This window comes from Silene latifolia, chromosome 9 (genome assembly GCF_048544455.1).
Source record: "Silene latifolia isolate original U9 population chromosome 9, ASM4854445v1, whole genome shotgun sequence".
NCBI classification, from domain to species: domain Eukaryota; kingdom Viridiplantae; phylum Streptophyta; class Magnoliopsida; order Caryophyllales; family Caryophyllaceae; genus Silene; species Silene latifolia.
Genome location: NC_133534.1, coordinates 223,585,136 through 223,601,529, shown reverse-complemented (window position 1 = coordinate 223,601,529; position 16,394 = coordinate 223,585,136). Strand labels below are relative to the sequence as shown.

The following is a 16,394-nucleotide window of genomic DNA, read 5'->3' as shown; positions in this document are numbered from 1 at the left end:
AACTTTTCAATTTTCAGCTACCTTTTCAGGTTTCAGCTACTGGTAGTTTTGCCAAACAGAGCCTAAAGGTACCGTCACAAACTCACAATATGAGCTCCACTATATAATTTAATTATCACTTTTAGGGGTGTTTGATTGGTTCTCTTGAAATGAATTTGCTTCATTTCAATGTTTGGTTGGAGTCCTTTGGAATAGAGTTAGATACCCGATGAATTCTAACTCCATTCCAACCCCTAGAATCTCATACCCAACTTCCCCCTTGTATCGAACTCTATTCCTCTCTTCTACAATTTTAACAGAACCAAATAAGTTTAAGAGGGAATGAATTTAGAACTCCATACCATTATGGATTCATATTCCAATTCATTCCATTCCATGTTATTGAACTAAACGCCCCCTTAATCATTAAATAAATGTATAGAATTCAGCCGACTAACGTTAAGATGAAGATATACTTTCTTTGTCCCGTTAATAGGTTACACTTTTCTTATTTTTGGAGTCTCAATCAATGGTTTACACTTTTAATTTTTTGGTATGTTTACTCTCTACTTTATATTAAAAGCATATGTAACTTGTAAGTCCAATACTTACCGTCTTCTATGTACTACATATACTTTGTACGTATATGCATCATTTTTACGGATGACAAAAGAACAAGTGCAAGAGAATTAAAGGAGGTGATGTTTCTGTGTTACAAGAATTTAAATCGGAAAAGGCGACAAAAATTGCATTATTCATTTACAATACAAGTTGTTGTGCATCAAATGTGTGTACTCTCTAAAGCCTAAAGATTCAATGTACATATTTGTGTCGAATTGTGTGTATTGGCTAGAACATGAGGAGAAGAACGAATATGAATCAAATACTCAATCAATCAGAATCACATTGAATCAATTCCCGGAGGAGACAAGGGTGGGATTGCCTGTAATTCATCACTCCCTTCGATTTCTAGCACTTTTCTCGACAATGATCTTCCTACCTCCACTTTTTCCCTTGACTTGGTCTTGTTGGCCTCCGATGATTTCATGACTTCTGATGAAACTTTCTGTGCTGATGCAATAACTGAAGCAAAAATCCCGGATTCTCTTAATCCCTCGATTATCACCTGCCAAGACATACCAAAAAATGTCAAATTAAATGCGGTCTATATATTAACTGATACAAACGTTTAAGGAACATTTGTACTAACAAAGACAGGTATATGATCAAAAGGATACAATTACCATGGGAGCATAAATCCTTGTCAGAATGCCGTATTTTAAGAGTTTAAGTCTCAGAGTTTTGTTACTCCACACCACCTGTTCTTCATACCTGAGATATATATATTCAAGAAACAAACATTCTCTAATGATCCTTTTACTCCATGAGTTAGCCCTTCTGTCATTAAGGATCATTTGACAACTAAAAGGAACCATTTCAGTTTCAACTTTCAATTATGATTGGTCTCGCAATTAGTTGTTGTAAGACCGTCTCATATGAGACTTTTACTAGACAAGTAACAAAACATCATCTATTGCTGTTCTGTAACTCTGTAAGTATCGTGTTGATTTACTTCAACTGTTGAAGTAAAGCAAATGTCCAATTACTCACCATTGTAGCATTTCTTCATCGGTGGCAGTTGACGCAATGATAAAGGCCTGAATAATATCCACCATTAACAGTAACATTAGAGATTTAGAGGGTCTATTGCATGCCAAGAGATAATCGAGTTTGCTAAAGATGAAGAAAAATTGAACTTACAGATCTATCAAATTCCAACATGAAGCATCATTTCACATCCTCCTTTGTAGGCTTACATCCACACCTATCCCGCCTTGATGTCAAGTCGGAGAATCTTGAATACGTGTAGTGCAGAACTGCAGCCTCTTCCGTTTTTACCTCTCTGTCATTAATTTACCAAGAACCTCTCAACATTAATGTTAGGCATATACGGAGTACATTTTTAGTTCTAATAGACATGACTTTTTGATGGGTCTATCCAATATGTAGGCTGATATGAGGCAATAAAACACATACTTGGGTGTTTTCATGTAGTTATGCCATCGGTGAGCACCATTGGGGCGAAGATGATCTTTAATTATGGCAGCTGCTTTCCCATTTCCGTAAGTTAAGAAATAGTTTGGATTACCTCGAGTTGCCTCCCTGTAATGCCCAAAGTATGTATCCCTTGGAAGGTGGTCATGATTTTTTTTTAACATTGAAACCTATACATCGTTGATTAGCAGTAGATAGATGTCAGAAAATAAAGGACTTGGAATTAATCTATCTAGCATTTGACAGTTGCGCGCTGATATGAGGCATATAAATTTACCTCGCTAAAAGGCTCTTTAATGTCATTTCTCTCAATGGCACTTTTCTGAAATGAAACAATTTGTTACTAATTACCTCACAAAATTAATAAAATTTTGAAACAATGAAATGATCGCATTGAATGGTTACTCACATAATTAGGGAAAATAACCATGTCAACATCTCGAGGAATGTCTAGCAGTAACTCTCTGATTGAGTACTCTCTAGCTCCTGCAGGATGCAGGAGTTCATCGGTGTCCAGATGGAAAATCCAGTCCATGCCAGCTTCCTAGAACAAGTCCACATTCGTACAGCAAAGCGAGTCACTCACTACAGATTGTATAATCAATTTCTGACTAATCACATTAAAAAGTAGTTGAACTGATAAAATTGATCATACATACCCTTGCCATGACTATAGCCATTTTCATATTAAGAGTTTGCTTTACAAATAACTCGTTGTTGCATGGCTTGTAGAAGAAACTTGACAGCCAAGTCTCGTTCCATATTCGGCTGATAATCAACATATAGAGCAAAGTAAAGAAGTGATCTGAGTTCATTAATTAACCTTATGTTGAACTAAACAGTACACACTTAAAATGATAAGTCGCAAATTTTAAGCATGGATTAAAAGCCGAAACTAACCTCTTTGCTTGTTGATCCTCTAATTCTGTAGTTCTAAACACAAGTTTGACACCCTGTGAAACAAATGATATGAAATACATGAAATATCGATGGAACGAATAACATACCCTAGGTAAGATAGTCAAGAAAACTCGCCTGAATAGATTCGAGAACTTTAGATACATTAGTGGTGGCAGCCTTCCCTTCTAAAAACAGAAAAAAGTTTGTAATGCCAATAACTTTGTGATAGAATATCCATGGAAGAAGTTGCTCTAAACCCGCTGAAGTACTCGAAGTGATACATATCTACAATTTCAACAACCATAACCAGGCAGTTAAGCAAAGTTAAATTCGTGCAGTTTGGTTCAAAACATAGGCCTTCTTCCAAAATATCTACAATTTAAACAACTAAGAATTAATTTCAAAAGTTAAAACTACAATAATGATATCATCCTTCATCTAATCAAGAATTAATTTCTTAATTAAGTTAAATGATCTCGTTCATCTAATCAAGAATTCAAGTGTAAATCTGTAATATATAACCCGAAATTTACGTTGTTGATCCAGAGATTAATTAAGAATTGGAGTAAAACTCGAAAACTAAATAAAAGAAATTAACCTTAGGTTGAAGATTAGAGTAATTATTATTGTAATTAAATTCCCATGTCCTAAAATAAGGGAAAACAGGGGAACTGCTCTGTCTTAATACATTTAGGGCGTAATTATCAGTAGAGATTGACGACGAATTCTTGGCAATATTATCAGCATTGTGATCCGAGGAGCCAACCATGCCAGGAAACTCATGACGATAAAAAAAACAATTGTGATTTCTGGACGTCTCCGTTGTTGTCGCCTCGCCATTGAAGGAAGAAAGCAAAGATGGCAAGGAAAAGAGGGAGAAGAGTGAGGAGTAATACAAGTTTGTAGAGTAAATGTTGTGAAAAATGTAAAGAAACTGATGAGAATGATGTGTTGGGTCTTATTGAATGGTGAAGACCCGCCATTGTTGAATTATCAAGGTGGTGTCAAATGAGTTTGATTTCATCAAAGAAAAGACAAGAAATTAATCTGTTTTGTTTTTGGGGTAAATTAAAGAAACTCTTACGCGATTGATGAACTAGGAAGTGGGGGAATTAATAAGAGAGTATTAATTCACAATTACAAAAGGTTTAGAAAGTGTGTTATACACTTATACTGACCAGGGAAGTAGGGAACGTAAATAATTAAAGGGTTTTTCTACATGGTAACCCTATATTTTCTCAAATTCTACATGGTAACCCTACTTTTCAGAGAACACACATGGTAACCCTTAACTCTGTTAATACGCATTGCCGTGACCCTTAACTTTTTTTCCGTCAGTTTTATCCGTTAAGTGTGACGTGGCCAATTGAATTTTGAGATTTTCTATAAGGTAACCCTATATTTTTAAAAATTCTACAAATTAACCCTACTTTTTCTACAGATCACATGTGCATAAAAATATAATCCCTTAATCAATCCTTTTTTTCACAATTTTACTCGATTACTCCCAAGTTGTCATATCCACCCTCATTACCCTTTAATTAACCGAGTTTTTAAAGAAAAATCCAATAAGAACTTTGTTCAATATCAAAAAATTCCCAATAAGATATTCTAAATACCAAGTAGAAGTACTCTATTCCGAGCATTATAATAATCAATCCCAAATTTGATTCATAGGATTTATCTAATTAATAAACTTTTGTTTTCAAAACCTCATCAAATACGACAAAATTAAAAATGTTGTAAACACAATAATAACTTACTTCAACTATTCGACAAATTTACACAATAAATTGACACAATAAAGTTGGGTAAAATTAAGGAGTGGAAACTCATTTGAAAATATTGACTTAATAGTGGATTTCTTTATTAATTATTGAACCCGGTTTTTGGAAATATATGGTAATAATACCTTAAACAGATGATGACATTAGGAGTTGACGTTTTTTGGAGTAATCGAGTGAAAAATGTACCAAGAATGACAAATTTATGAACTAAGGGAGTATTTTTAAGAGTGTTTATCTTGTAAAAAAAATGAATATGGTTATTTTGTAGGATTTAAAAAAACAGAGGGTTACCTTATAGAAAATCTCAAAATTCAATTTGCCACGTCACATACTTAACGGACAAAATTGACGGAAAAAAATTTAAGGGTCACGGCAATGAGTATTAACAGAGTTGAGGGTCACCATGCGTGTTCTCTGAAAAGTAGGGTTACCATGAAGAATTTGAAAAAACACAGGGTTACCATGTAGAATAACCCATAATTAAAACAAGGGGAGACGCTTGTTACCTGTGTTAAAACCGTCTCATTAAACAAGTCTTAATTTAGTGGATAAGATTGAGATTTACGATAACTAGTTTTAAACCCGTGCAATTTTGCACGGCTATGTATTTGGGCCGATATTAATGTTTTTGGATCTATTTTTTTTTAATCTTAGTGGATAAGATTGAGATATTACGACAATTTCACTTCTTTTAATCTTTCGTCTTTCAAATTACCCTAGACTACACAAAATACCCCAATTCATAGATTATACATAAGAGGTAATACTTCTATTGTTTTAGATTATACCGAAGATGTCTTAGTCTAGTGGTTAAGACGGAGGTATTGTGGACAATAGGTCTCAGGTTCGAATCCCCCCTCCCCCATCTATTGTAATGCGACTAAGTGCGCTTCGATTGACCAAAAAAAAAACATCTATTGTAGTGCGACTAAGTGCGCGCTTCGATTGACCAAAAAAAAAACAATAAAGTTTTCGACTAAAAGCTGCTTCGAGCGGACGGGACTAGGTCTTCGATTAGAGATCCTCTCAATACTTGACCTTACTTACCTCTTACTCTTATTTCTGGATAGTGGATGAGAACGAGTCGTTATCATTATTAACAGTTCTCAAGCACGACGAAACCGATCTAGTAACTAAAATATGGTAACACTTTCACAGTGACTGCCGCACGAGGTTGTGCACCGGGTGGCACCCCCCCACCCAACCAAAACACACACACTAGTTAAAAGCAACCATCACTACAAGGAAAGTGCGGATTACCGACAAAAATTTTCCATCAGGAACGCTACTTATCCGTCAGAAAAGCGCAATCCTGATGGAAATTTCGTCACTAAGGTACGTCGCTACGTTTCGTCACTAAAAACGCCTTCCTGACGGAAAATCTATCAATATTTCTATTTACTAATGGCTAACTGACGGATTATCCATCATACAGTCAAAAGGAGCTTCTGACGGAATATCGTCAGTACTAAGCAATACTGACGGATTTCTGACGGATATACCGTCACACGTGTCACCTGTAATAGGCCCAAAAAATTGAATTTTGCAAGTGCTAACGGAAAAACCGTCAGTAATGACCACAATCCTGATGGAATTTCCGTTAGAACTGCACTGTTACCAAAAAGTCCTTCCAGATCATCTGTCGTATACATGCCACCTGCAGAACACAATATACAATCCATCGTCGACTGCGAAGCAGAAATCCATTTTCATGTCGACCGCAAGTGCGGGAATCAAGAGTAGCCAAAAAAAATGGAACGCGATTGGAAAAACAAAGTTATTTACATAGAAATTCTCTCAAATTCTTACAATGTCTTACTAGTTTATTACAACTTAGCAAAGTCGTAGTTTTCTACAAATTAAGGCAACCTCAATTTAGCAAAGTTTATTACAACTTAGCAAAATCGAAATCATTTTGAATAATATTTTTCTATTAACGAATCAAGTACATATTTTGCACTCTAGTTACTCGTATTATTATAACTTGAGAAATTTGATTAATTTGAGATGTCATATTTTAATTTTGAAATTGAGATGGTTAGGCTTGAAGTTTTTTTAGGTGCATGCAAATAGTAAGAAGAGTAGTGCAAAGGAATATTGCGTTTACTAAAGAAGTCTACCGCGAAATGCGAAAATAAAATCGATTGAAAAAATACGAAGTAAAGATAAGGGTAAATTAATTATTACACCATTATAAATAACACTTTTCAAAACTTACTACCTTATAAAAAAACTTCTAAATTTACTACTTTACTAAGCATTTTTGCATAAAATTGCTACCATTACCCCTTTCCGGTGAGTAACTTACGAAAATACTCCTTCACTTAAATAGATAAATATGTTAAAATTTTGGAACTTTCTAAATCCTACACACACTTTTACTAAATCCTACATAAAATTTACAATTTTTTCGACTTTGCCCCTCTCATTCCATACCCACAAACAACCCTTAATAGAGAGAGAAAAGAAGAACGTCTTCTGGTGTTCTACTGCTTCAAATTCACGGTGTCAGGGACGCCTCCGGCGAGCATAAACGACGAATCCAATTTGACCATTAATTTCTCTGGTGTGTAAAATTTTACCAGTAATGAAAAGAACGTCTCTTGCTGATGCAATCTACGTCACACAAATCGATTGTATTATAGGGGACTCATGCTAGTATATCTCCGATGACGACAACCCTGACGCCAGCACTCCTCCGGTCACGCTAACTCCCTCTAATAGTGACCCACAACGCCGTTTTTTGCAGATCTGTCATTATTAGTCTCGATTTTGATGTGACGGCGACGGTTTGGAGCCATAAATGGTGGGGTTTCAAATTTTATGGTGGGGTGCTATTTTTGGGAATAAGGAGACGATAACACATAAGGACACCGGCGAAATCTCCGACTTCCGATACATCAATTGGTGGGACCAGAGGCGGTGACTGTTGCTAGGTGGCGGCGCCGGCGGGAGGGGTTTGGGTCATTGGGTATGGGGGCTATTGAGGGGAGAGAGTTATTTTTTTTGTGTTTTAAGAGAAAGGGTATGAGGGGAAAAAAGTGACAAAATGTGTAGGATGTAGTAAAATGGTGTGTAAGATTTAGCAATTGTGAAAATTTTCAGTAAACAGAATCCCTTCGTTGTTCCCTTAATTACTTCTCTCTCCTCTTTAAACACTTGTTCTCCTTAAATTGTACATCTTTACTAATTAATTCAATCGACGACTGGATTTCGCATTTGAGCTCCTTGACAAAGGATGTATCCCCTAATTGGTTGCTATTTAATCCTCTTTTGTTCAATATGAATGATATTCAAGACTGTAATTGTGTTTGAAATGGACCCTAATTTAATCCTTTTAATTTGAAACCCTAATTTCATTTGTATTTAGTATATAATTAAATTAGTTATCCTAATTTTTATTGCTACATTGACATTTCCTTCAAAATTAGATCTAATCGAATTATTAATAGGGTATATCACTTAGTAAAATCGAATCTAATTGTTCAAATAAATTATTAAGGTTTATCACTTAATGTTCACTTGTTTATCAATTATTATCAATTAGGGCTTATTGTCGGCGGAAAGCGTGGTGGTTAGAATGGTAGATGGTGGCTCTGGATAGTGAGCGGTAATTTTGAATTGTCCGCGGTGGGTAGAAGGTGGTGCGACATGAATAAATTGAATAACAGGACATAAATCTTTCACTTAAATAACATCATAAAATGTAATAACGTTGTAGCACCATTTGGCTAAAACAAGTGGACCATCTAATTCGTAAGGCATTGATTGAACAACAAACACAATTAGTGATCATATTGTCAATTTGGAAATTCACATTTCTCGTATGCTTGATCCGCGTTTAATGTTTTCATGACCTTGTTTTTATGCAATTAGTCAACCATCTAAGAATTCAATGAGTTTTCTGTACTCCAGCATTGCTACCGCATCAAACATATTACAAAGTCTCAACAAACACAATTGGTGCGGGAGATCGGATACCGGACTAGGGTAGTCAGAGAAGGGTATGAATGGATGATGGTCGCCGGAGGATGGGTTGCCGACTTGCTGGATGCCAGGGTTGCTGCTTGCTGGTGAATAGAGGGAGATGAAAGAAAAAATCAATTGGGAGTAGGGGAAAAAATGACAAGGGTAAAGTCGTAAAATGTGTATGTGAAAGAGTAAAAATTATAGGGTTATTTAATAGGATTAATCTATCCTATGCCTCCCCTTCTCAGATTACCCCATCCTATATTTTATCTCATATTAACCTTATTTTTCCACTCATTTATCTCATATCACACCAGACCTATTGTTTACCTGTTGTAACAAGTGGGAGTTACTTGCAAACCAGTTTCCTTCATTTTTTAATACCTCTTCTTATCCCTCCATTATCTTCTTCACCTTTCTTCTTTCTTCTTTTTTCCTTCGTCATTTTCAGGCTTTCAACAGTCCTTTTTTTTTTACTTTAATTATCTTTCTCCTTTTATTTACCATATTTTCCCCAAGTTCTTCACATAATTAAAAGGGTATTTTTTCTTCTTCATCTCCATCGATTTCAACCAGCTAAAATCCCACGAAACATTTTGCTATGTAAACAACAAATCGAGGGCAAGGGCGTAAGAGTAGTGGAGAACAATTATGGTGGCCTGGTGTGCGACGGTACGGTAACGGCGAGGGCAATGGCGTAAGAGTGGGGATCGATTATGGTGTTCGGGGATGGTAGACGGCGTGATGGGCTGTGCGATCTTTAATTGATCAAATCGAGGTATTTGAAAGGAAAAGTGGAGAAGGAATGGCAATGGTAAACAACCCAGAAGAAGAATCAAGCCCCCTTCTGTACATCAACACCATCAAACTCCATGACAATCAACCAACGCCTAAAATGGATGTTCAATTGCGGTCTTCACCATTGCTGTCAGCTGGACTAATGATAGGAATAAGCTAGAATGAAAATTAGTATCCTTTGTTAAGAAAAAAATTAACTTCCCCAGATCAGGAGATGATAAAAAAAAAATGAAGGATGGAGATGAAGGCGCAAAGTACAATTAATTGAGTAATGGAGATGAAAAAGTAGCTGAAGCGAAGTTAGAAAGATTGAGTGAAGTAAATGGGTTTTCATCAAATGACTAAATAATAAGAGTAACCTGCTGAACAGGTTGCCCTTCCAACAGTGTAATATAAGAAAAATGAGTGGAAAGATAAGTTTAATATGGGATAAAACATAGGATAGAGTAATTTGAGAAGAGAAGACATAGGATGGATTAATCTCATTAAATAACCCAAAATTATATGTGAAAAAGCACGACCCTTTCAGTAACACAATCCCTTCATTGTTCCCTTAATTACTTCTCTCTCCTCTTTAAACACTTGTTCTCCTTAAATTGTACATCTTTACCAATTAATTCAATCGGCGACTGGATTTCGCATTTGGGCTCCTTGACAAAGGATGTATCCCCTAATTGGTTGCTATTTAATCCTCTTTTGTTCAATATATATGAATGATATCAAGACTGTAATTGTGTTTGAAATGGACCATAATTTAATCCTTTTAATTTAAAACCCTAATTTCATTTGTATTTAGCATATAAATTAACTATCCTAATTTTTATTGCTACATTGACATTTCCTTCAAAATTAGACCTAATCCATTTTTTTATTGTTATTCTTGTTGATGTTGTTGCTTAATTTCTAGTTATTGTTATTGTAGATGCCTCCTGTTGTTGATGGTTTTGTTGTTGTAGTTGATGTTGCTGTAGTTAATTGTTGTTGAGGGAATGATAGAAACAAATGAACAAGTAGATGAAGAAGCTGGGTAGAATAAGGTCAAATAAGAATATGGGAGAGCAATTTATGGACTATATAACTAGTTGTATATGTTGTACAATGTAGAATATGAGCTTTGTGATAAAGTATCCGAGTTTTATGTTAAAGAATACGAGCTTTATTAGAAAGTATTGAGCCCATCCATTTACACATTAAAAACATAAACTTTGAATTAGCTTATAAAGAATACATATAAACTCGGATTCTTAAACCTTGGTTGTACAATGCTTATGGTACAACTGGATGTATAATCCTATTTGTGATGGGAGAGCAGGGGTACGGATAAAAGAAATAGAAATACGAAGATTGGCATTTTGGTAAAAAATTATAAGTTTTAGAAGGAAATTTGAAACATCGTCGGAATATTTCTTTTTAAGTGGCCGGAGACTAGAAATGGTAGCAATTTTATGCAAAAATGTTTAGTAAGGTAATAAATTTTGAATTTTTTTTATAAGGTAGATAGTTTTGAAAAGTGTAATTTATAAGGGTGTAATAATTAATTTACCCTAAGAACAATGATGAATGGTATACTATGGATGTTATTGGGGTGGGGAGTTGGTTTAATCACTATTATTTTTTTTTTTTAACTTATCTTTAAAATTTTCAATAAAAAGTTATTAAAAAGTTTTACTTCTTCTGTCTCGGTCATTTGTTTGCCTATTCCACTTTGAGTGTCTCAATCAATTGTTTGCCTTTCTATGTTATGAATGTTTTTGATGGACAATTTTATCCTCCAAAAAATCAAACGCAAACAAATGACCGGAACAGAGGAATCATAAATAATCATAATTAACATCTATAAAATATTATTAAAAGGCTAGCCTAAAAATGTCACGTAGACAATGCCACATGGGATGAAAAAAAAAGCCACGTAGACAATAACAATGTGACTTGGCAAATGAATATGACATGAATTATCAATTTATTATTATATTGAATTAATTTAATTCACTTATTTCCTTTAAAAATCCATCCATATTTCATTAGTTTTAAATTTAATTAACTAAAAAAAACTCACTACTACAAAACTCGTTATGGACATCAGTCGATGGACATCGGATTATCTGGAAAACCGATGTAAATAACATGCACATCGGTTGTTTGCAAAAAAACTGATGTGCATATAATTATATGTACATCGGTTGCGTTAAAAAACACATGTCCATTATTTCTGATTTTAAAGGACATGTGATATTTAATAAAAGTCATGTCTATATAAAAGTCATGGACATGGGACATTACATTTAACCGATGTGCATCTAAAGTGACAATTATAGGCGGCAAAAATACTTGCCTCGCAGCCATCTAATTTCGACTACATACATTTTTCCCCAAATCATCTCCCTCCCTCTCACTCTCACTCCCAAACCCTAACCCCAAAACCTCATTTTTACTCGTTTTGTTTCTTAGCACCTATTATATGATGAGTTATCAGTTTAAATTTTGCCTCGCCGAACAACTCACCTCGCCGCACATCGCCACCACCAAACGCATTTCGTCAAGACCGGCGCCGCCTACTATCGATTGCTTCCTCTTCCAGCCAGTTCCTCGATAATAGGTACTCAATTTTCATCAATTTTGTTTAAATTTTTTAGGGTTTATCGGTTGTTCGATCTATTCTTAATTAGGTTGTTGTAGGATTTTTTGTTGTTGTTCTTAACGACAAGTATAGCTTTATTTTCGTAGTTTTTGAAGTATCAAGCTCTAAATGGTTAGATTTGCTAATTAGGATCGATCAATTTAAGGGTTTTAAATTCAAATAAGTTTACCTGTAATCATTTACTTTAATCATCGATATATGATTACGAATGCGAATTAGTGACAATATGATATGATGATTTTCATATCCACTCATGGTTATATTTTAATTTGATTTATATTACAATAGGGGTAATGTTGTTGGTTAGTGTTTGTTTTATAAGGCTAAAATGCAACGCCTCAATCAAAATCACAAGTATTTGTGGATTCTGAAACTTTGTTGACATTCACGTTATTCATACACAATATAACTGTAAAGCATGTTTGCAATGATCTGTTTCTACGCGTATGTTTTCAGGCATAGGCAAGTCACTCCTCATATAAAAGCGGGTAGGTACTATCTCATGTCTAGTATAGAGCCTGATGCATCATTAATAGTAGATCTTGAGCTCCGTCTATTTTCAGGCATCTGTATTACATCACCAATCACCAACTCTGCTTGGCTTAGACTTAGACTGGGTGTTTGATTCTCATCATATTTGTGAACACTACCCCATGTTGTGAACCATTGTGTGTATGGTACCCGTAAGGTGGGTGAATTAGTTGGTGTGGCTAATTTGTCTAGTTCTATTTCTAGTAATATACAAAACTTGGTTACTTGATACACCATGAGTTTCACAAAACAAGTAAGAATTCAGACTTTATGATTATGATGCCAAACCCTTATCACCTAGTATGGTCGAATTTGGTTAGAGCTGAAAAATGCCATGTTCTACAGCTGCTCAATTGCTTGCTTATTAAAACTAAAGAACAACCACTCTTGTAAGTTTTTTCCCTTCCTCATCTGGCCTTATTTAAGGTGGACTGTTGTAAATGTTTCTTTAACATTGTTGTGTACAATCGTTGATCAAGTGTTAAGACTTGCAGAGGCCTTTTATCTACTTTTTCTATGTCATAGTGGCTGAATCTAAGAAATCTACACTACTATAATATAGTTCAAAGGAACCATTTAGAAGAGACTTGTTAATCAATCTTACACGCTAATTCTCTTCCGGGTTGATTCCGTTTAGATAAGTAATCAAGTATCATGCCGAAAAGGGAAAGAAATCGCATCACCCACTGACTACAAACTGGATGGCACCATGGTAATTTCTAAGGCTGAGGATGTGGGTGAGGCCATCAATGAAGCAGGTCAGGCCGCATAAATCATTCTTGAAAAGGGAAGTGATGATCGCCATGAACCCTATCAAAATCGTCTTTGGTTAGTTTTTCCTCCTTTTGATATTGATGTTCCATTCAAGTGATTTATTTTTGTTACATTGTGATTTTAATTATGTTGTATTCATATTTTTTCTATACTAACTGGAATTGTCCCCCCAACTTATCTATTGAAAATGCCTAACTTTTCCTTTGAACCAGGCGGAGCTCGCAGTTTCAGATGGGCGCTGGGATTCTAGTTGCTGGTAGCACAGTCACTAGTACATTTGCACTTGTTTTTGTCGCTGAGTCAGGTGACAAGTCATTTTTTTCAACAATAGGTGAGTTTTGTGAGCAAGTGTGAATTTATGATCATGCTAGCCAGGTCATAGGTCCGTTTTGGATTTTCTATGCTTGTACATATTCGCTGTTCTCATATAAATCCCTGCCTCCTAGTTACGAGGTTAAAGTTTCTAAGTTTCTAGGTGTCAGTTTCTGCCTGTTATAGTTTGCACCAATTTAGTTAATTGTAATAAGCTCATAATAGTCTTTAATGGCGGATTGCCTAGTGTGTATTATGCTCATGCTATATTGTTATGGGAATGGGAGCTTCAGCAATCCGAGTTCCTTGATATGTTTATAGGTCTTTGTTGGAGGCCATTGCTAGTTGGTGATGGAGCTAATTTTTTGGAAAATGCAACTCTTTATGAACCTTCAGGAAAAACCCTTGTCGGTATGATAGAAGTTGAAGCGGCCATACAGGAAATGTTCCAAGCTCCTCACATTCAGGTGAGTGTATTGCTAGTAGTTGTGATACTTAAAATACATTAATGTATGTGTCTCGTTAGATATATAGGATCTTCTATGTTGATATTTTGTTTTCTCGTTAACTTTGTTGTGTTGAACCAGATTCTCTTGGTAATATTCCCAATGGGAGATGAGCAAATCTGAGGCTGCCAAGTAGTCTTGTCTCTTCGGCCTTTTTTTTTAAACAATTAGTCAGTTTACATATCGGTTTATATTTTGTATAGGTTAGTCGTCTAAGTAAATTTGACACATTATGTAGATGAAAGTTTTTTGTAATTGGCTTTGGATAACCGATTGATTGTATGCAAATATTTTTTGTTGATTATGGAATCATTTTGCATTGTCATCATGTGTACGACTAATATGGGCAACAATGTAATATTTTTTTTTTTATAAAAAATAATAATTATAGACATCGGATTTTTGCAAAAAACTGATGTCCATTGATCAAATAGACATCGGTTTTCCTAAAAATTCGATGTCCATTGATCAAATAGACATCGGTTTTCCTAAAAATCCGATGTCCATTGATCAAATAGACATCAGTTTTCCTAAAAATCCGATGTGCAAATTCTAATGGACATCGGTTTAAAATCCGATGTCCATTAATCCACAATGGACATGACCAAACTCTACATCGGTTGTGTATCTGATGTCCATATAGCGAAAAGTCTGATGTCCATCACAAGTTTTGTAGTAGTGACTACAATAAAAAAATTTGCATTAACTATAAGTTAATAATTTCAAGATATTTATATAATAACATAAAAAGGCTAGATTGAGTAGTTAGTAGAATGACACATGGCGCGCAACACTTACATGTTAGATCTATTTTTTATTATTAGAAACAATATGTGGGAAGTATGTTGAATGTTATTCACGTTATTATTGGTATTACACAAGCATATGATCGACTATATATACAAGCTAAGAATCTTCATATTTACGGAAATGAATTATTTGCAACAGCTATATGTACAAATAAGGGAAGGATCAATCAAGGATAATCCCTTGATTGAAAGAGCAACGACTCTTTAGAGCCTGGGGTTTATTACCCCCCCTCAAGTTGGCGCGTGGAGGTTCGAGACGCCCAACTTGGGTAGTAATTCTTCGAATGGAGCACGACCCAAAGCTTTAGTAAAAATGTCCGCCAATTGATGCTTTGTATGGACGTAGCTTGGATATAGGACCCCTTTTTGTATCTCGTCACGAACGAAATGACAGTCGATTTCAATATGTTTGGTTCGTTCGTGAAAAACGGGATTGCGGGCAATGTGTAGTGCGGACTGATTGTCACAATGGAGTTGTATGGGACGAGAGTGAGGAATGCCGAGGAAATCAAGGAGGCCTTTGAGCCATTTGAGCTCGCAAGTAGCATAAGCCATGAAGCGATATTCGGCTTCGGCCGATGATAGCGAGACCGTTTTCTGTTTCTTTGTTTTCCATGAGATAGGTGAGTTGCCTAAGAGCACGAGATAGGCCGAGATCGAACGGCGAGTAGTTAGGCATGCCGAGTAGTCGGCATCACAATATGCTTGCAAATGTAGGTCGCTGGCAGCTTTAAGTAGAATACCTTGGCCTGGTGCGATTTTCAAATAATGCACGACCCATAGTGCCGCGTCCCAGTGGTCCGTTGTGGGGGCGTGCATAAATTGAGCAAGGATATAGACCGAGTATAGGAGTTCGGGACGTGTTATGGTTAAGTAAACGAGGCGCCTGACAAGACGACGATAAGGTTGAGGGTCTTGCATAAGAGGAGCCGTGGAGATGCCCAATTTATGATTCGGCTCCATAGGAGTACTTTCCGGTTTGGAACCCAGTAATTCAGTCTTGGACAAAATATCGAGTGCATACTTACGTTGAGAAATGAATATCCCGATGTCATTGCGAGCAATTTCGAGCCCGAGAAAGTATTTGAGATTCCCCAAGTCTTTCATGTGAAAGCATGTACTTAAGTATTCTTTGAATTTGTTGATGATAACGGTATTATTGCCACATATAACAAGATCGTCTACGTAGATAAGGACATGGACCTCGGTGTCGGTTTTATGCATAGAGAAAAGGCTGTGATCATACAGACATTGTTTAAAGCCATAAGAAATGAGAGCGGAAGCAAGCTTTGCGTACCAACATCGAGGAGCCTGGCGGAGATCGTATAAGGATTTT

General features: G+C 35.7%; 1 long non-coding RNA gene and 1 pseudogene across 1 annotated transcript; one reads left to right on the top strand and one right to left on the bottom strand.

Annotated features, from left to right (window-relative positions):
* Window positions 1-1,501: 1,501 nt before the first annotated feature.
* On the bottom strand, window positions 1,502-9,135 carry LOC141602286 (glycosyltransferase-like KOBITO 1; annotated as a pseudogene).
* A 5,017-nt stretch (window positions 9,136-14,152) lies between these two features.
* Window positions 14,153-14,553, top strand: LOC141598525 (uncharacterized). Its single transcript, XR_012523577.1, has 2 exons — window positions 14,153-14,210; window positions 14,331-14,553. It is a non-coding gene; the product is annotated as an uncharacterized LOC141598525 (long non-coding RNA).
* The last annotated feature ends 1,841 nt before the right edge of the window (window positions 14,554-16,394 follow it).